This window comes from Phyllobates terribilis, unplaced genomic scaffold (assembly GCF_046119375.1).
Source record: "Phyllobates terribilis strain yellow unplaced genomic scaffold, ASM4611937v1 Scaffold_11__3_contigs__length_659146591, whole genome shotgun sequence".
NCBI classification, from domain to species: domain Eukaryota; kingdom Metazoa; phylum Chordata; class Amphibia; order Anura; family Dendrobatidae; genus Phyllobates; species Phyllobates terribilis.
Genome location: NW_027362771.1, coordinates 32561996 through 32584765, shown reverse-complemented (window position 1 = coordinate 32584765; position 22770 = coordinate 32561996). Strand labels below are relative to the sequence as shown.

The following is a 22770-nucleotide window of genomic DNA, read 5'->3' as shown; positions in this document are numbered from 1 at the left end:
ATAGATCTTCAGGTGGCACTGTATTAAAAACAGGCATAATTCGGTCAAGTAAGTCACTACAATACTTTCTGAAATCATTGTCTGTGAACACAATTTGCTGTGCAATCCACAAATGAAAGTTAAAGGTGTTGTCCGGTCAAAAGTGATAAGTCTGCAGTGACTCTGTGTGACTGCAGACTTATGAATCCCCCCAGAGCACGCACTGTGCACTGCAGGGATTTGCCGGTTTCAGACCCAGGACCGGAGGGTATGTATGAGCTATTCATACCCTGGCCAGTGGGTGTGCCGTCGCTCTCCATACACTTGTACTGAGCGAGGCCGCACGTTCTAGTCGGACACACCCACTGGTCGTCACGTCACTAGACAGGGCGTGGCATCGCTCCATACAAGTGAATGGAGAGAGGCGGCGCTGAATGGCCGATACCCTCCGGTCCCGGGTATGAAACTGGCGAATCCCCACAGCGCACAGTGCGTACTCTGGGAGGATTCATAAGTCTGCAGTCACACAGAGTGACTGCAGACTTATCACTTTTGACTGGACAACCCCTTTAAATGTCTATCACACAAAGAAGAAACCATATATCAACTCAATTCAGAAATTATGGCGTTTCTCAGGGCCAAAATTCATTTAAAGTGTACCGAGGCAAAATGGAAAACTGTTCTGTGGTCAGATGAATCAAAATTTGAGATTCTTTATGGAAACCATGGACGCCATGTCCTGTGGACTCAGCTAAAGCAAGACCATCCAATTTTTTATCAATGCACATTCAAAATCCGGCACCTCTGATGGTATGGGGTTGCATTAGTGCTCAAACTTTTTTACAATTGGGGTTGTACCTTACATAGGATACACTGAAACTGCTCTATACATCACATATGAGACTTTGAGACTGCTCTATACATCACACAGAATACACTGAGACTGCTTTATTCATCACATAGGATACACCGCAATTGCAGTATACATTGCACAGGATACGCTAACATCACACAGGATACTCATGGCCCCATCCCAACTGTTTTAGAATCCAAAATGCCCACCATCAAAACCGGCTCATATTCAAGTGTTTTAACATTACCCCACTTATATATCCATATATAAGAAAAAGCCAGTAACTCCAACCTTTTTTAATGACATGTGTAATATGTTGCATTATATTAAAAAATGAAAATATTCTACAAAATTCATTAACAATTCTACTCTACAATAATTAAAAAAATACTAAATGGCAGTTCTCTGACTCACGTCAGAGGTTAGATAAAGATTAAAGATGTTTTAGAGATTCTGCCCCTTCATTGTTATAGATTCTGCATGTAGGCCACCTGAAAGTTTGCTCCAAAGTCTGAACTGCCATGCCTCTATGCTTGAGTGGAAGGGAGTACAGCCTCAAACTAATTCTATTTTTTTCCCCATCAACAAAAAGTTGTTTGAATTGCTATCCCAAAATTAAAAAAATCCTATCAAAGATCATGGCAGTAGAGTTATGTAAGGTATGTCACCAGAATGCCATCTAACATCCTCATGGAGGTACTTTGAGAATACAAGCCACATCTAGTGTCCTGATAGAGCCTGACTTAATAGGGCAGGGCTGAATGAATATCCATGACATATGGAGGTCATACATATGAGGGTCTAAAATAGAGGTACTGTGTGTTTGCTGTTATCTTAGTTTGTTAAAATGGGAAGTATTCACTCACTGGGCATCGCATTGTGTCACAATTTGCTACATGATTTCAGTCCCTGGGACATATATTGGCATTATTATATCTATGAATAAACTGTGAGCTAATTATGTCACATATAAAGAACTTGCATTAATATAATCATTTTTACAGAAATACCATGTGATTCTTATATCCCCAGATAGTTTATTCATTTCTAAGAGTCCAGGATTCAAAAGAGCCTCAAACAGTAAAAAGCTAATAGCTGCGAATTTGCCCTTACAAGATCAATATTCATAACTGTGAAATGATCCGAGAGAGATTTACGTCCAAGGCCTATCTTTTTATAACCCTAACTGAGGCTTTCTTGCTGATTTCCAGGTCAATCTTAGACATTATATTATATGATTGATAGTATCATATACAGTCATGTTTGAAAGTGTTGGCACCCTTGAAATTGTTCCAGAAAATGAAGTATATCTCCCAGAATATTATTGCAATTATACATGTTTTGTTAAACACATGTTTGTTTATTTCCTTTGTGAGTATTGGAACAACACAAAAAAACCTGAGAATAAAAGGCAAATTGGAAATAATTTCACACAAAACCCCAAAAATTGGCTGGACAAAATTATTGGCACCTTTCCAAAATTGTGGGTAAACAACTTTGTTTCAAGCATGTGAGGCTTGTTCAAACTCACCTGTGGCAAGTAACAGGTTTGGGCAATTTGAAAATCCCACCTGAAACCAGATAAAAAGGGGAGAAGTTGACAATCTTTGCATTGTATATCTGTGTGTACCACACTAAGCATGGAGAACAGAAAGAGAAGAAGAGAACTGTCTGAGGACTTGAGAACCAAAATTGTTGAACAATACCAAGGTTAAAAGTCCATCTCCAGAGATCTTAAGGTTCCTTTGTCCACGGTGCGCAACATAATCAAGAAGTTTACAACTCATGGCATTGTAGTTAATATCCCCGGACGTGGATGGCGGAAAAAAATTGATGAAAGGTTGCAACGCAGGATAGTCTGGATGGTGGATAAGCAGCCCCATTCAAGTTCCAAAGAAATTCAAGCTGTTCTACAAGCTCAGGGTGAATCAGTGTCAGAGTGAAATATCGGTCGACATTTGAATGAAATGAAACTCTATGGCAAAAGACCCAGGAGGACCCTTCTGCTAACACGGAGACATAAAAAAGCTAGACTTCAGTTTGCCAAAATGTACGTGAGTAAAAAAAATCCTTCTGGTAAAGCGTCTTGTGGACAGAAGAGACCAAGATAGAGCTTTCTGTTAAAGCACATCATTCTACTGTTTACTGAAAACGGAATGAGTAAAGAACACATTACCTATAGTCAAATATGGTGGAGGTTCAAAGAGGCTTTGGAGTTGTTTTGCTGCCTCTGCCACTGGGTGCCTTGTCTGTGTGCAAGGCATCATCAAATCTGAAGATTTCCAAATGATTTTGGGTCTCAATGTCGTGCCCAGTGTCAGAAAGTTGGGTTTGCGTCCTATGTCAGTTATTGGCACTCTTCATTTTTTTCATAGACTGGTACATTTCCATTTATTTCTGAAGATATTGTACAAAGTTATATCCTCAGGATTTTTTAATTAGTGGTCCAAAGTGATACAACAATAAAACATTGTTTAGTGGTACAAAGTGATACAACAATAAAACATTCTTCACCGTATAGGAGTTATAAATATATCTCCAAGATAGAAAATAATACAAATTCTCAGACTTATCCAATTGGAGTAATACTAAAATTCAACTTTTAATGGTTATATATTAAAACTTCATCAAACACTATTATAACATTAAAAATCAGTGACTAAGATTTTTATCACTGTGGATTAAAGTCACTATGGGGTGTTGTTAATAATAGTCAAGTTGCCATAAATATTTTGGCACTTCAGAATACTTTATCCGGTAAATTCTAATTGTAGAATCAACACTACTGTCAATCAGTTCTGACACTAACCACTTGATTAGCCAGGCAAAAAATCTTGTTATTACTCAGTGTTAAAGGGGTTGTATACTACATTATATTACGCCACCCCATGTATCCCCCCGGGGCGCTATCACTGGCCGCTCACAGGCATCACGTGACCCCCAGCTGCAGCTGGCTCTGACATCCGCTGATGTCACGACAAGTGCTGGCAGCGGCCGGGGGTCTTCGTATTCCACGTTCCAGGGGTTACCCCCCGCATCACACCAGGCATCTACTGCGCGCTCTGCCTCTTCCCATTCATTGAGAAAGCACCCGGTGGATGCTGGGTGTGACGCGGGGGGTAACCCCGCCCACAACCCAGCAGCCATCGCAGGGTCCCCAGCGCTGAGTCGCGCTTCACTTGTCGTGATGTCAGCGCGGGGTCACGTGATGCCTGTGAGCACCGCTTACAGGCATTATCAGCAACATAAGGTATTTACAAAAAGTCTTAGGGGCCCTGGGGGGATACATTGGGGGGGTTATATAAAGTAGTGTACAACTTCTTTAATGGTCTTTAGATACTCAGTAATTTCTTGTCCTGATCACTGATTGAGTGTGGTATAGTGACCACTAGATGGTTATATAGTGACCATAGTATACACCACAGATTTCCATATGATCAGGACAAATATTAAACACTCCTATATCAAATGGCTGTGCCGGCATCATAAAAATAAGAGAGACTGCTAGCCCTGATGATCATAGCAGTCAGATAAAAAGATGATGAAACGCATAGGGCTTTACTAGTGATAAGTTTAAACATCCAGGGTGTTAGAATCCACTAAACAGCAACTAGACTAGACACCTGGGCATATTAGCAACTGAAGGGATAAGCCCTAGCACAGCCATTTGATGACAGCCTGCAAACTTTTCTTGTAGCCATCTATAAGCTTCTGGCACTTCTCAGCTGGATTTTTCCCCCACTCTTCCTTTGCTCAAGCTCTTGAATGTTTGCAGGGTTCTTTTTCCCAATGGCAGATTTCAGCTCACCAAAGATTTTCAATGGGATTGAGGTCAGGCTTCATTGCTGGCCATTTTACAACAGTCCATTTTTTTCAGCCTTTCCTGTGTACTTTTGGATGTGTGCTTTGGGTCATTGTCTTGCTGGAGGACCCATGGTTTTCGACTCAAACCAAGTTTTCTTACACTGGGTTGGACATTTCACTCTAAAATCTCTTGATAATTCTCTGATTTCATGATTGCCGTGATACGGTCAAGGCCTGCAGTACTAGACACAGTAAAGCAACCCCACAACATTATGTATCCTCCAACATGCTTAACTGTTGGTAAGGTGTTCTTTTCCTTATAAGCTTTATTGCGCGATCTGTAAACAAATTGTTGCTTCGCATTGCCAAAAAAGCTCTATTTTTGTTTCATTTGTCCACAGAACATTTTCCCAGAAGGATTGTGGTTTGTCAAGGTACTCTTTGGCAAAGATCAGTCTTTCCTTTTTATGTCTTTTCTTCAGCAATGGTTTCTTCCTTGGCATTCGCCCATAAAGCTCTGCTTGGTTTAGTGTGCGGCGCATGGTACTTGCTGAAACCATGACCACAGACTGTTCCAGGTTGTAACGTCTGAGACCCTGATTCCAGCAATGTGTTACTTACTGGATTGTGTGTTTTTGTTTCTAGAAAATCAGTGTTTTATCAGCAGATTATTATTAGAGGACTAGGTATCTCGTGCCATCTAGTCCTGTTCGTCTGTGTAACTTTGCCCCTACCACGGATTAGCAGCTTTTTGTCAAAATGCAGTGTACACAGAAAGCTGCCAATAAGTGGTGTGGGCGGGGTTATACAGAGCTCAGCATTTAGAGCACTGCAAGATCTACAGCGGAGAAAACAGTGATTGTATCACAACTGATGCACCCAGTGAACTAAATGATACATCACTGGAATCAATGTCTCTCTCCCTACATCATGCTGCTCTCAGATGGGGTAGCAGAAACTTGGTGACAGATTCCCTTTAACCCCTTAACGACCGCCGATACGCATTACAACGGCAGCCATTAAGGGTCTTTATTCCCTCATTGCCATTTTAAAAAGGTGATAGGGAAAAAGGCTGCCGGGCCCTCCAGAATCGGAAATTCTTCGGGGTCTCAGCTACCGGGGGTAGCTGACACGCTGGAGAACGTGTTCAGGGCTGGTTTTTCCGGTCCCCGATCACGAAAAAAAAAAATTGTGCCTGCGGTTACAATGATTTGACTCTCCTCTAGCATGATATACATGTCAGAGCAAAGAGAAATGATGCCACCCCGAGAACCCCCACTCCACCGTCATCTTCCTGTAAAAAAAAATGGCGAGATCTGCCAGCCGGTACCCGGCAACAATAAGGAATTTTTTCTATTGGTTTCTTTTGATCACTGTGATAAACCCTATCACATCAAATATCCCTTTGTCACCCCCTTAGTTAGATAAAAATTATAGAATAAAAAATATATTTTTTTCCGTTTTTTAGTGTTAGGCTTAGGGTTGTGTTAGCATTAGGGTTAAGATTGTGTTAGGGTTAGGTTAGGATTAGGGTTGTGTGAGGGTTAGGGTTGTGTTGTGTTAGGGTTGGGGTTAGAGTTAGGATTGGGATTTTTTCAAAAGAAAAAAAAAATGACGACTAGTGTTGAGCGCAAGTGCTCGCTACTTGAGTTTGCATCGGGTGTTCGGGTATGCACCGAGTATCGTGGGTGCTCGAGTGACATGCTCGAGTCTCTGCCCCATATGTTTCACAGCTGCTATATAGCAAAAAAAACACGCAGGCATTGCCTGCCAAACACGGGCAATAAGTGCATGGGTTTTTTTGAGTGTCAACAAGCCGTGAAACATGCGGGCGGGGACTCGAGCATGTCTCTCGAGCACCTGCAATAATTGGTGCATACCCGAGCAACCAATGCAAACTCAAGCAGCAAGCACTTGCGTTCAACACTAATGGCAACATATTCAATATGACGACCTAATGTTATCAAATTCTGTGTCGTACCTCTGGATTCAAAATGTTCATTATACCCCTTAATAAAATCCTTGAGGGGTGTAGTTTCTAAAATGTGGTCACTTGTGGGGGGTTTCCACTGTTTAGGCACTTTAGGGGTTCTCCTAACGCGACATGGTGTAAGCTCTTGATTCCAGCGAATTTTGCGTTCAAAAAGTCAAATGGCACACCTTCCCTTCTGAGCCCTGCCGTGCGCCCAAACAGTGGTTCTCCCCCAAATATGGGATATCAGCATGCTCAGGAGACATTGCACAACAAATTTTGTCGTCAATTTTCTATTGTTAGCCTTGCAAAAATAAAAAATGGGGTCTGAAATAAAATTTTTGTGAAAAAAAGTTAAATGTTAATTTTTTCCTTCCACATTGCTTCAGTTCCTGTGAAGCACATGAAGGGTTAATAAACTTCTTCAATGTGGTTTTGAGCACCTTGAGGGGTGCAGTTTTTAGAATGGGGTCACTTTGGGGTATTTTCTGTCATATAGACCCCCCAAGGTGACTTCAAATGTGATGTGGTCCCTAAAAAAATGGTTTTGTAAATTTTGTAAGAAAAATGAGAAATCGCTGGTCAACTTTTAACCCTTATAACTTCCTAACAAAAAAATTTTGTTTAAAAAATTGTGCTGATGTAAAGTAGACATGTGGGAAATGTTATTTATTAACTATTTTGTGTGACATATCTCTATTGATTTAAGGGCATAAAAATTCAAAGTTTGAAAATTGCAAAATGATCAACATTTTCGCCAAATTTCCGTTTTTTTTTTTACAAATAAACACAAGTCATAACGAATAAATTTTACCACTATCATGAAGTACAATATGTCACAAAAAAAACAGTCTCAGAATCAGTGGGATCCGTTGAAGCGTTCCAGAGTTATTACCTCATAAAGTGACAGTGGTCAGAATTGAAAAAATTGGCCTGGTCATTAACCCCTTTCTGACGTGGGGCGTATTAATACGTATCTGCGCCCTGGGCCTATTGGACTAGATACGTATTAATACGCCATGGCGATCGCGCCCGCACAAAGGCTGTGCTGGCCCGATCGTCGCCGGGTGTCAGCTAATCGTCATAGCTGACACCCGGTACTATGTGCTAGGAGCGGTCCCGCACTGCTCCCAGCACATTAACCCCAGAAATGCTGTGATCGCTGTGACGAGCGGCTCCTCGCGCGTGCGCAGTGAAGTTGCAAGCTACACTGTGTGCGGCTGGAGGCGTTCGTCACAGCACATGAGAAGTGAAGCTGTGAACTACACTCTCTCACAGCGCACGCGCAGGGAGCCGTGGCCGGTGATGTAAAACTGCGCATGCGCCCCACTTATATCAGCGCTAGCCGGGAGCAAAATTCAAATACGTGGGCAGTGCCAGCCCTGACTGAATGTGGCGCTGCCCCTGACTGAATACCAGGATCACAACCCTATTGTCACGCCGGATACGGCGATCGGGGGACGTGGCTACGAACAGGGACCCACACCTGACCCTACGACTGGTGGGGAACCCTGGCTTTCCCTTATCCCGAAGGTACGGTTAATGGTGCCGAGGTTCGAGCCTCCAGCATATCCCTGACTCCTACCGAAGCCCTGTCAGTGACCCCCTCTTCCCCCGGGAAGAAGGGAATAGAACCGACAGAACAGGGGAGCACACACAGGGATAACAGAAAAGCAAGCTCCCCAAAAATACACACGCAGCCACAAAGGTAAACACCAGGAAAGAGAAGGTAGGTAAACTAAATGGGACCGAGGATAGGAAAACACTTGGCCAAACAGCAAGCAGAAAACACAAGGAAAACCTCCAACTTCTCCAGACGACAGACTCCGACTCCTCACATCGGCTTAGGCAGAATGAACTGAACACCAACATCAGCTGGAGGGGCATGAGACTATTTATAAGGTGGAGCAAGAGGCCACACACACATCAGCAGAACAATCAACACGTCAAGGCAAGGAAAACTGACATGAACCCCTGACAGCCGAAAGGGAAAAAACAGCAAAGAAAACAGGGCCGCCACGAATCATTTAATACTTTGTGACACCTATGACTAAAACGAGCAGGTAGGATATAAGTATTTAAAATGCTATATACTCATTATATTACCACCAATTGTAATGAAAAAGTTTGATAGTGATGCACATTGCATCACTAACAACGCTATGGGGGCAGTGTACATAGTACATGACGGGTTCCCTTTAACGCAGCAGCCTGGTTCATATTTCTGACCAACTTCTACACCAATATCTTCACCCTGTGTCTAGGTGCACTGATTGCCCATCCGCTATAAAACACAATATAAACTTATCACACTGTTTCACAAAGTTATCCACAGTCCTGTGTTGCCTTACATATCCTTATTTCTTTCTACCACATTACCTGTTAACTCCATTCTAAACACACCGATGATGTTGGGGAAGAGAAGGTCCCGGCCTGCTGACGCTCCTTTTGTTCTCCCTGAAGATGAGCACTGCTAGAGGAGTGTGTAATGGATCTCTCATAGGAGAACACAGGAGTGCTCAGCCGATTGTTCATGAGTATGGAGGAGATGGGAAAGACTGCCATCAGCCGAACAATCATTCAGCAGACAGGTAATTTGTATGGGGGGGTTAAGACTAACAGCCCCCTATAATTCAAATCATACACTCTCGTCTCCACAAACTTGCTTTGTGCTGCATCAGCTCTCTAGAATGCGCTACCCCAAATATTCATGTTAATTCCCAGTGTGCACAGTTTTAAGCATGCCCTAAACACACATCTTTTTAAAAAGGTCTCTCACATCACTTCACTAATCTAACTTTTCTTAGTATATCCCTTACTACATTTTTACTCAGATTCTATTTTACTCACTTATATAGCGCCATCATATTCCATTGTGCTTTATAAATTTTATTATCACTGTCCCCAAGAATCTAAATTCCCCATCAGTATGTCTTTGACATTTGGGAGGAAACCTGAGTACCTGAAGGGAACCCATGAAAACAAGGAAAAACAAAAAGTTTCTTTCAAATATTGTCACTGATGGGATCCAACATGAATCTGGGCTTTCTGGCAACAGTTACTCCCACACTCAATGCACTCAGCAGCACTTCATATCTGTACATATACAGATACTGGCTGATGATCCGCTTATGTAGCTTTACATTCAGAACCTTATTTTTCATAAAAGATGGCGAGACTATACTTTACAAGCACTTTTTAGCTATTGTGCCACTCCTATTTACTCATGGATTGTATGTGCCCTCATTCTTGTTGGAATAGTTGAATAATGTGTTTCTCTGTAATTTCTGATATAATATCTACATGTACCCACTGAATTGTAGAGAGGGTACTCTGGTGTCCTCAAGTTATGGTTCCTCATTCCAGGGTCCTCTGGGCAACATCCTGGGACTGGCCAGCTTCAGGACCTAGCGCAGTATTATCTGGAGATAACGCGTTTCTCACCTTTGTGGTCCTTAGGCAGTGATTAAGGACCACAAAGGTCAGAAACGTGTTACCTTATCTTTTTATGGTTTCCCTCTATGCCTTGGGAAGTACTGCTGTATGAGCTGTTCTTGATTTTATATATATGGATGAAGCAAGTGATGGTCTTTCCCTCGACTTTCTGATATGTAATAAGGTATAGGTAAGTTAACACTATTGCAAGGAGTTACCTCATATCTTTATTAGGTACTAATAGCACTATTATGTTTTGTGTATCTGACTGGTGTGGGCATACTGTATATCCCCGCATTTAAATAGCAGCACTCAGTTTTTCTATTGGTTTTAATTTTATCAAATTAATAAAGATTTTTTTTGGCTAAATATACTCTTGGTATTTTGGGCTTTTCTTATGCCTGTAATTTTGTGTCATTATACTGGGTAGGTGTTCTATCCGAGGAAAACACCTAGAAAATGTTCGTGACTCATTATTGATGAATTGGGGCCAATGTGGCTGCTAAACCTGTTTGTTAGAGGTATTGCACTAAGCAAGATCTGAACATTTAAATTGAATTATTAACGGATACAATGTTCAGATGTTAGAGCATTGCACCGCACATGATCAATTTTAGGTGGGGCTTTTGTATAGATGGCATATTTCGCACATTTTGGTCAAGAGTGCATCAGCCAGTCAGTGAGTGTGTGCAGAACAGCCATTGCGCACCTATGTAAGTCAAGGCAGTGAGATTTTATGACTGAAGTTGGTGTTTCCCAAGTAACAAAGTGACGCTGAGATTCGATAGGGTGGTTGCAGACCACTACATATGCCCTGATACTTGCTCTGAAAACCACACACTAATAATTGACCAGCTCACAAGTTAAAGAACATGTCAGCTTGTTGCATGTGCTTCAGTGAGGTTTTCTTATACATACTGCATATAAACAATAAAAAACATACTGAAAATAGTAAAATATGTTTAGAATAAAAACTTGATTTAAACATTTTGCAATCCTCCAGGCAAACAGAAGATTTTGCCAAGAAAAGTTACAGCCAGTCAACTCGTTTCACCTGCAGTGGAAATGCAGAGTCAGTACGACGGCCATTTAGATAAATTACCATCCTTGTAATACAAGGACAGTTTGATTACGTGACTCAACGTTCTAAATGGGCTTATAGCAATGCATCTTGGGAAGAATATTTCCATACATACGGCAGTAGATGAACTGAATTTGACAGTATGAAATTAGGGGCAAACAGTATTTATTGCACAGCTCTTTTCAAATCAAGTTCAAATGTAGGCAAGCAAATATAACAAAATAATGAATTACAGATGCATCTCACTAAATTAGGATATCAACAAAAAGTTAATTTATTTCAGTTCTTCAATACAAAAAGTGAAACTCATATTATATAGAGTCATTACAAACAGAATGATCTATTTCATGTGTTTATTTCTGTTAATGTTGATGACTATAGCTTACATCCAATGAAAACACAAAAGTCATTATCTCAGTAAATTAAAATAATTAACAAAAAACACCTGCAAAATCTTCCTAAGCATTTAAAAAGGTCCCTTAGTCTGTTTCAGTAGGCTCCACAATCATGGAGAAGACTGCTGACTTGACAGATGTCCAGAAGGCAGTCATTGACACACTCCACAAGGTCCGAGAGTTCCAATTTTCATTTGGAAACTAAGGTCCCAGAGTCTGGAGGAAGAGTGGAGAGGCACACAATCCAAGCTGCTTGAGGTCTAGTGTGACGTTTCCACAATCAGTGATGGTTTGGGGAGCCATGTCATCTGCTGGTGTAGGTCCACTGTGTTTTATCAAGACCAAAGTCAGTGCAGCCGTCTACCAGGATATTTTAGAGCACTTCATTCTTCCCTCTGCCGACAAGCTTTTTGGAGATGGAGATTTCATTCTCCAGCAGGACTTGGCACCTGTTCACACTGCCAAAAATACCAATAACTGGTGTAAAAACAACAGTATCACTGTGCTTGATTGGCAAGCAAACTCGCCTGACCTTAACCCCATAGAGAATCTATGGTATTGTCAAGAGGAAGATGAGAGACACCAGACCCAACAATGCAGATGAGCTGAAGGCTGCTATCAAAGCAACCTGGCTTCCATAACACCTCAGCAGTGCCACAGGCTGATCGCCTCCATGCCGCATTGATGCAGTAATTGATGCAAAAGGAGCCCCGACCAAGTATTGAGTGCATTCACTGAACATACATTTCAGTAGACCAACATTTCGGATTTTAAAAACATTTTTCAAGCTGTTATGAAGTATTCTAATTTACTGAGATAATGACTTTTGTGTTTTCATTGGCTGTAAGCCATAATCATCAACATTAACAGAAATAAACACATGAAATAGATCACTCTGTTTGTAATGACTCTATATAATATGAGTTTCACGTTTTGTATTGAAGAACTGAAATAAATAAACTTTTTGATGATATTCTAATTTAGTGAGATGCACCAGTAGCTTTGAAGCAATGAAGGGGTATTCCCACCTGGGTCATTTATGGTATATTCATGGAATATGTTATAGATGTCTGAGAAATGCAGGTCCAATCTCAAGATGAGCACTTGCATTATGACTTTCTTGTGTAGGTTATAAATGCCATTAATGGGTGTGTTGTATATAGTGTAGCTCGTTTGTTTATTGGTTTACCAAATAAAACATTTACTACTGAATGTGTCCAAGTGTGCAGTGTTTTTTCGTGTTAATCAATATTTTCACATATGTGAGGCACTCCAGATTATATATGAATTTATACTTGTAATGCCCACCATGTACAGTGTTTGTTATCATGTGTCTCAGCTGCACATTTCAGCCCAGCAGCCTAAAATTCATAATACAAAACTCATTATCACCTATTAAAAAAGGGAAATTGCTAGAATTACATTTAAATTGGAGTAAATACTTATTGGTCACAACAACAGCCAGAGACATATTTATATGAAGAACTTCATCTAGGGAAGCAGGGGGACAATATGTGCTTAATTGTTCTTTACCTTGGAAGGGAGGTAAGAAAATTTCTAATACAATCCACAGGGAGAAGATTGGAACAAAACAAAATCGTGTAAACTGCGTGCTAGCAAATGCCAGGAGCCTGACAAACAAGATGGATGAACTGGAAGCAGAAATATCTACAGGTAACTATGACATAGTGGGAATAACCGAGACATGGTTAGATGAAAGCTATGACTGGGCAGTTAACTTACAGGGTTACAGTCTGTTTAGAAGGGATCGAAGAAATCGGAAAGGGGGTGGAGTCTGTCTATATGTAAAGACGTGTCTAAAGCCTACAATACGGGAGGATGTATGGGAGGGAAATGAGGAGGTCGAGTCCTTATGGGTGGAGATACATGGGGCAAAAAACAATAATAAAATTATCATAGGAGTCTGTTATAAACCACCAAATATAGCAGAAGCCACGGAAAGTCTATTAATGAGACAAATAGACGAAGTAGCAAAAAATAACGAGGTGATTATTACGAGGGACTTCAACTACCCCGATATAGACTGGGAAACCGAAAGCTGTAGATCTCAGAAAGGAAACAGGTTTCTGTCAATTATCAAAGACAATTATTTGTCACAACTTGTGCAGGAACCAACTAGAGGGACGGCCCTTTTAGACTTAATATTAACTAACAGGCCAGACAGAATAACTGAGGTGCAGGTCGGGGGGCACCTGGGAAATAGTGACCACAACATTATACAATTCCACATGTGCTTCAGTAGGGAGCCCAGCAAGGGAGTCACAAAAACACTGAACTTCAGCTAAGAGATGCCCTTCACCTTATAGACTGGGATAGTATCTTCAGTAATAGGAGCACGGATAGAAAATGGGCAATTTTCAAAACAGTCCTACATAGTCACTGTAGAAGGTACATACCTTATGGGAATAAAAGGGCTAGGAATAGGAGGAAGTCAATGTGGCTAAATAAGGAAGTCAAGAGGGCAATGAAAAACAAAAAAAGGGCTTTCGGTAAACTTAAACAAGAAGGCAGCGAGGAAGCGCTAATATCTTACTAAGACTAATTGCCAAGGAAAGTAAAACGAATCCCAAACTGTTCTTTAACTATATAAACAGTAAAAGGATTAAAACTGATGGAGTTGGCCCATTGAAAAATAACCTGGGTAAAATCCTAGAGGGCGATGAGGGTAAAGCAAACCTACTCAATAGCTTCTTCTCCACTGTTTTCACAAAGGAAAACAATTTATCGGAAGAAATGCAGAGTGATAAAGTAAACCCTCCGCTAAATATCACCCACCTAACCCAGGAGGAAGTTCAGAAACGCCTAAATAATATCAAAATAGACAAGTCACCAGGCCCAGATGGCATACACCCCCGGGTACTAAAAGAATTAAGTAATGTGATAGACAGACCGCTGTATCTTATATTCAAGCACTCTTTATGGACAGGGACTGTCCCACTAGATTGGCACCAAGAAAATGTGATACCAATATTCAAAAAGGGGTCTAAAAGTGACCCTGGGAACTATAGACCAGTCAGCTTAACGTCTGTTGTGGGTAAATTGTTTGAAGGATTTCTTAGAGATGCTATTGTAGAATATCTTAATGACAATAACTGTCTAACTCCATATCAACATGGATTCATGAGGGATCGCTCCTGCCAAACAAACCTGATCGCCTTCTACGAGGAGGTGAGCTCACAGCTGGACCGGGGAGAGTCAGTGGATGTTGTATACCTTGACTTCTCCAAAGCGTTTGATACCGTGCCACACAAAAGGTTGGTATATAAAATGAGAATGCTTGGTCTGGGGGATAATGTGTGCAAGTAGGTAAATAGCTGGCTGAGTGATAGAAAGCAGAGGGTGGTTATCAATGGAGTAAGCTCAGGGTGTGTCAGGGTTACTAGCGGGGTGCCTCAAGGGTCTGTCTTGGGCCCTATATTATTTAATATATTTATTAATGATCTAGTGGAAGGGTTGCATAGTAAAATAGCAATATTTGCAGATGATACTAAACTTTGTAAAGTAGTTAATACAGATGAGGATAGGGCACAGCTACAGGAGGATTTAGATAAATTGGGGAGTTGGGCCAAAAAATGCCAAATGGGGTTCAATGCCGATAAATGTAAGGTCATGCACATGGGAAAGAAAAACAGCAGTCACCCATACATATTAAATGGGAAACCGTTGGGGAAATCTGACATGGAGAAGGACTTGGGCGTCTTGGTTAACAGCAAATTAAATTGGAGTGCCCAGTGTCAGGCAGCAGCTGCAAAGGCAAATAGAGTCATGGCATGCATCAGAAGAGGAATAGGGGCATATGATGAGAACATTGTTCTTCCTCTGTATAAAGCGCTGGTAAGGCCGCACTTAGAATATTGTGCACAGTTCTGGGCTCCGGTGCTCAGGAAAGACATATTGGAGCTAGAGAGGGTACAAAGGAGGGCGACTAAGGTAATAAAGGGAATGGAGGGACTAGAATACCCAGAGAGGTTGTCAAAATTAGGCCTATTTACGTTGGAAAAGAGAAGGCTTAGGGGAGACCTCATAAACATGTATAAATACATCAGGGGGCAGTACAGAGATCTCTCCCATGACCTGTTTATACCAAGGATGGTGACAAAGACGAGGGGGCACACTATGCGTCTGGAGGAAAGGAGGTTCCTGCACCAGCATAGAAGGGGATTCTTTACGGTCAGAGCCGTGAGACTCTGGAACTCTCTGGGAGAGGAAGTGGTGATGTCCAACTCACTTAATGAGTTCAAGAGAGGCCTGGACGCCTTTCTTGAGAACAATAAAATTACATTTTATGCTTAGTGAAAGTTAATTAATCCAGGGATTTAATCTGACTGCCAGATTGGAGTCGGGAAGTGAATTTTTCCTCAATGATGTAAATTGGCCTATACCACATGTTTTTTTTTTGCCTTCCCCTGGATCAACGCTGCGGAATAGCTGCAGTGCACAAGAAATAGGCTGAACTGGATGGACGCTTGTCTTTTTTCGGCCTTATAAACTATGTAACTATGTAACTATATGTATAACAGAGGCCACAGGGGTCTCTATTAAAAATATTACTGTTTCACATCAAAATATTCCTGGAGGGAAGTTCCACAATGTGGCACATACAAGTCACACAATTATGTGTGATTTTCCTGTGGAATACTCTTTAAACTCATCTGCCCATGATACTCTTAGCCATCAACATTTACTTTCTGGTAACCAGTTAAATTGGCCTAAATCCCTGGGCTACTATACAGTATCATTTCAACACCTTAATGAGTAACCCTTGTGAATTTACATATATTGAAAATTCAGATAAAAGTTATATTTTATTAGGGGTTGGTGATCTTTGGCAATTGTGTATATCAAGGTTACCAAACCCAGATTGTGACTTGGTACACCGGTTGTCTGGTCCCTGCAGACTTGCCTATAGATCAGTGGTGTTCTCTCTTGTACAATCTGCAGGGCCTGGGATGTGTTTAGGGGTCTATGAATGGCATCTTTCTTAATTTAGATTTAGGTCTGAAAACTTTTTCTTGTTCCTGCCATAATTTACTGCATTTATGGCTTTGGTTTGAGATCTATATAGAATTAAGGGTCAGGACTGGGGTCTGAATCCATTTAGGTTCTGGTCTAGTGTCTAAAAGCTTTATAATTGGTTAAGAGTTTGAATTACTTTAAGGTTTCCAAATATATTGTGGGTCTGAAGTATGAATTTACTGAGGGGGTCTAATCTGAGATCTGGACTAATATGGTTGGGGGGTGATCTAAGATCTCAATATATTTTCTGTTCTGTTCAGTGTGCTGAATGAGTCTGAAGTTATAAATGTCTGGGCAGCAAGCTCTGCCGATGGCAGAAGTTATTGGGAAAGGTCTAGGGGAGATGAAGAACAGAACAGAAAAAAACCTGACTCCAATCTGAAAAGATGCCCCCTGTGAGTCACTAGATGTAACTGCTATGTATTTCATCTAATTACGTCTGGTCAGTGGTGTTCTCTGTTTTAGAGTCTGCAGTGTGATAATACTTTGGTTTAGCGTTAAGTCCTGCTACTAATTGTTCCCTGCACAGTGCCATTCCAGGCCATTTGGCTGTGCAGTGAGGAACAGCACAAACCCATTCACATAAAAAACACAGAAAGGTACTACAGTGTTACAAAACTGATATTACCTCTTTACGCTCAGGGTCAGAAGGAGTATAACAACTAGGTTAACCACCGATCATAAAGTGATGCAATATCCTACAGATATGCATACTACTTTATTTATTTTACTCACTAATATAGTGCCACTAATTTCACAGCGCTTTACAGACATTATGGGCACTGTCCCCATTGGGGCTCACAACCTAAATTCCCTATCAGTATGTCTTTGGAATGTGGGAGGAAACCTGAGAACCCAGAGGAAACCCACCAAACACAGGGAGAACATACAAACTCCTTGCAGATGTTGTCCTTGGTTGGAATTGAATCCAGGACTCCAGCGCTGCAAGGCTGCGGTGCTAACCACTGAGCCACCATGCTGCCCATCAGATGGTAATAGTTTTTTAAGGGAATGGCAGGGTCTGTTACCAACATAAAAAGATATGATGTTGCATGTGCACATATATACAGTGCCTACAAGTAGTATTCAACCCCCTGCAGATTTAGCTGGTTTGATAAGATGCAAATAAGTTAGAGCCTTCAAACTGCAAACGAGAGTAGGTTTTATGAACAGAAGCATAAATCTTACAAACCAAAAAGTTATGTTGCTCAGTTGAATTTTATTAAATTTTAAACATAAAAGTGTGGGTCAATTATTATTCAACCCCTATGTTTAATATTTTGTGGAATAACCCTTGTTTGCAATTACAGCTAATAATCGTCTTTTATAAGACCTGATCAGGCCGGCACAGGTCTGTGGAGTTATCTTGGCCCACTCCTCCATGCAGATCTTCTCCAAGTTATCTAGGTTCTTTGGGTGTCTCATGTGGACTTTATTCTTGAGCTCCTTCCACAAGTTTTCAATTGGGTTAAGGTCAGGAGACTGACTAGGCCACTCCAACACCTTGACTTTTTCCCTATTGAACCAGGCCTTGGTTTTCTTGGCTGTGTGCTTTGGGTCGTTGTCTTGTTGGAAGATGAAATTACGACCCATCTTAAGATCCTTGATGGAGGAGCGGAGGTTCTTGGCCAAAATCTCCAGGTAGGCTGTGCTATCCATCTTCCCATGGATGCGGACCAGATGGCCAGGCCCCTTGGCAGAGAAACAGCCCCACAGCATGATGCTGCCACCACCATGCTTGACTGTAGGGATGGTATTCTTGGGGTCGTATGCAGTGCCATCCAGTCTCCAAACGTCACATGTGTGGTTGGCACCAAAGATCTCGATCTTGGTCTCATCAGACCATAGAACCTTGAACCAGTCTGTCTCAGAGTCCTCCAAGTGATCATGAGCAAACTGTAGACGAGCCTTGACATGACGCTTTGAAAGTAAAGGTACCTTACGGGCTCGTCTGGAACGGAGACTATTGCGGTGGAGTACGTTACTTATGGTATTGACTGAAACCAATGTCCCGACTGCCATGAGATCTTCCCGGAGCTCCTTCCTTGTTGTCCTTGGGTTAGCCTTGACTCTTCGGACAAGCCTGGCCTCGGCACGGGAGGACACTTTCAAAGGCTGTCCTGGCCGTGGAAGGCTAACAGTAGTTCCATAAGCCTTCCACTTATGGATGATGCTCCCAACAGTGGAGACAGGTAGGCCCAACTCCTTGTAAAGGGTTTTGTACCCCTTGCCAGCCTTGTGACCCTCCACGATCTTGTCTCTGATGGCCTTGGAATGCTCCTTTGTCTTTCCCATGTTGACCATGTCTGAGTGCTGTTCACAAGTTTGGGGAGGGTCTTAAATAGTCAGAAAAGGCTGGCAAAAGAGATCTTTAATCTCTCATTATTCTTGGTGCCTGAACTACTTCTTAATACTTTAGGGGGACCAAAGAGAATTCTTGTGGTTTGAGGGGTTGAATAATAAATGACACTCTGAATTAACTTTTAACGTTTTAAAAAAAAACAAACAAAAAAAGCACTGCAGCAAATTTTGTTTTTGTATTTCCCACTTCCAGGCTGATCTACAGTACAAATGTCACAATGCCAAGTTAATTCTACATGTGTCAACCAGCTAAATCTGCAGGGGGTTGAATACTACTTGTAGGCACTGTATATGCTCATAGGCTTATGTGACATCACTTGTGGGGTAGGCGCTTGTCTTTGCACACTGGGAATTCTTACATCGCACACTAACAGTGCACTCTGTTCCCGACTCATTACTTCTGATCTTAGCTGGTAAGAGACAACACTGTCATTGAGCACATTGCACAGTGATAGTAATCTACTAAACATACATCGGAATTGACAACTGATGCTTGCTCAGTAGACCAGTGCCTAGCCCAGCCCCTGAAATGGAGGTCACTGTTGACCGTTCATTTTAGGGAGTGGGCAGAGGCTGTGGCAGTGACTGCAGGCTCTGCCCCCTGATTACACTTTGTTTGACTATCCCAGCATGCACTGAGATCAGCAAAGCGTCATAAAAAAAGAAGTAGTAAAAAAATAAATAAAGCAGCTAGTGTCGTTAAAGAAGGATAGGGACTTGTTAATTAAATTATATTAGAAAATAATTATGGCATTAAATAGATATTTAGGATGAAATTAAATTTGTGTTTCGGACCACTCTTTTAACACAGTATCGTATATATACATATATATATATATATATATATATATATATATATACAGTATATATATATATATGTACACAGTATATATATACAGTACAAGCCAAAAGTTTGGACACACCTTCTCATTTAAAGATTTTTCTGTATTTTCATGACTCTGAAAATTGTACATTCACACTGAAGGCATCAAAACTATGAATTAACACATGTGGAATTATATACTTAACAAAAAAGTGTGAAACAACTGAAAATATGTCTTATATTCTAGGTTCTTCAAAGTAGCCACCTTTTGCTTTGATGACTGCTTTGCACACTCTTGGCATTCTCTTGATGAGCTTCAAGAGGTAGTCACCGGAAATGGTCTTCCAACAATCTTGAAGGAGTTCCCAGAGATGCGTAGCACTTGTTGGCCCTTTTGCCTTCACTCTGCGGTCCAGCTCACCCCAAACCATCTCGATTGGGTTCAGGTCTGGTGACTGTGGAGGCCAGGTTATCTGGCCTAGCACCCCATCACTCTCCTTCTTGGTCAAATAGCCCTTACACTGCCTGGAGGTGTGTTTGGGGTCATTGTCCTGTTGAAAAATAAATGATGGTCCAACTAAATGCAAACCGGATGTAATAGCATGCCGCTGCAAGATGCTGTGGTACCCATGCTGGTTCAGTATGCCTTCAATTTTGAATAAATCCCCAACAGTGTCACCAGCAAAGCACCCCCACACCATCACACCTCCTCCTCCATGCTTCACGGTGGGAACCAGGCATGTAGAGTCCATCCGTTCACCTTTTCTGCGTCGCACAAAGACACGGTGGTTGGAACCAAAGATCTCAAATTTGGACTCATCAGACCAAAGCACAGATTTCCACTGGTCTAATGTCCATTCCTTGTGTTCTTTAGCCCAAACAAGTCTCTTCTGCTTGTTGCCTGTCCTTAGTAGTGGTTTCCTAGCAGCTATTTTACCATGAAGGCCTGCTGCACAAAGTCTCCTCTTAACAGTTGTTGTAGAGATGTGTCTGCTGCTAGAACTCTGTGTGGCATTGACCTGGACTCTAATCTGAGCTGCTGTTAACCTGCGATTTCTGAGGCTGGTGACTCAGATATACTTAACCTCAGAAGCAGAGGTTGGTCTTCCTTTCCAGGGGCGGTCCTCATGTGAGCCAGTTTCTTTGTAGCGTTTGATGGTTTTTGTAACTGCACTTGGGGACACTTTCAAAGTTTTCCCAATTTTTCGCACTGACTGACCTTCATTTCTTAAAGTAATGATGGCCACTTGTTTTTCTTTACTTAGCTGCTTTTTTCTTGCCATAATACAAATTCTAACAGTCTATTCAGTAGGACTATCAGCTATGTATCCCCCAGACTCCTCCACAAAACAACTCATGGTCCCAACCCCATTTATAAGGAAAGAAATCCCACTTATTAAACCTGACAGGGCACACCAGTGAAATGAAAACCATTTCCAGTGACTACCTCTTGAAGCTCATCAAGAGAATGCAAAGAGTGTGCAAAGCAGTCATCAAGTCAAAAGGTGGCTACTTTGAAGAACCTAGAATATAAGACATATTTTCAGTTGTTTCACACTTTTTTGTTAAGTATATAATTCCACATGTGTTAATTCATAGTTTTGATGCCTTCAGTGTGAATGTACAATTTTCATAGTAATGAAAATACAGAAAAATCTTTAAATGAGAAGGTGTGTCCAAACTTTTGGTCTGTACTGTATGTGTGAATATAGAAGCAATTTACAATATAGAAATGACATTCACGTTTTCGTGACACATAATAATGTTTCTACAGATGAATCATTCATTTCTTCCAGAATTTCCACAATATGGAGTTCTAGTTACGAGACTATTCTTCCTATTTTTATTCATCAGAAGCAAAATCTGTAAAGCTTCAGTCCCTAACCCTCGAGTGTGCATATTTAGTGTACATAGATGATAGGAAAGGCCAGAGAATTGGTAGCTGTGAGGTCATGCTGTGCTTTTATAGATGCTTGCCAGTCTGTATCACTTGCACAGTAATATGTTTCTCCAGTTTTACACAAGGTCGTGATAGTAGCAGCGTGTAAATAGAAACAGGATGCATGCAGTGACACAAATAGCCTCGTGCTAGCAATGAAGCCTGCGTCACAGAACATATTTCCGAACAAAAGAAATCTCTATTTTCTGGCTACTTAACATTTACATCAGACTATTCCTTTCATAGAAAATAATCTGGTTTTGTTTATTATCATATGGTGGCAATTTAAAGATGACACGTTGCTACTTTTATTACTAATGAACTGAACAAGATGGGGTGTACAAGTCTTCTCCATATAACGCTGGGGGTTACCGCTTTTTATATCATAAATTGTTCAATAGCAAAACTGTGAAAAATCCAGTCGTCATGGTGACTAGAAAATTGGCCCTGTCGACTGGGCCTTCCTTTAAGCCCAAATACATAAAGCTAGTCACTGGGCGCTTTCCTGACGCAGGTGAAAATAGACAGCTCCTGCTGGACCAGATGATGATAGCGCTGTGCTCGCTTTCTGCACTCAATTATGTTAGTAGAAATGGATGCAATAATAGTAAGTTACATGTAACTGGCACCTCGCATACAGGGACCATTTACATGTGCAGATAACTGGTGGAAGCAAAAGCAAATGAGCGAGCATATGCGATCAGCGCTTAATGTAAACAGGTGAGGCATCTGAACGATAAGTGAGAAAACACGACATTATTTATGTGAATCTAAAATAATCATTAGGAGAAGTGTCTGATTAGTCGGGTCTGACCACCTGGACCCCCATAATCACAAAAGAGTGGGTCACTGAGTTCAAGACCAACGCACTATTCACTGTCTGAGGGACTGATGGAGATGACAAGTGCTGTACAAGAGACTGATGGAGATGACAAGTGCTGTACTTTGCTATCATCAACAGTCCCATAGACAGTATGGAGCCGTGGACTGATGGAAATGACAAGTGCTGTACTTGCTATCATTGACAGTCCTATAGACAGTATGGAGCCGTAGACTGATGAAGATGACAAGTGCTGTACTTTGCTATCGTC

The 22770-nt window shown here is 41.4% G+C and overlaps 1 protein-coding gene across 6 annotated transcripts in view; it reads right to left on the bottom strand.

Annotated features, from left to right (window-relative positions):
* PRR7 (proline rich 7, synaptic) overlaps window positions 1–22770 on the bottom strand; it is a 91066-nt gene that overhangs the window by 41898 nt on the left and 26398 nt on the right. For 3 of the 6 annotated variants that reach the window (XM_073650633.1, XM_073650631.1, XM_073650634.1), the window contains exon 2: window positions 2364–2403. The exons of the other annotated variants lie outside the window; for them this stretch is intronic. The gene's annotated coding sequence lies outside the window, so the exon portion shown is untranslated. The remainder of the gene's footprint in view (window positions 1–2363; window positions 2404–22770) is intronic. 6 annotated transcript variants of the gene reach the window in all.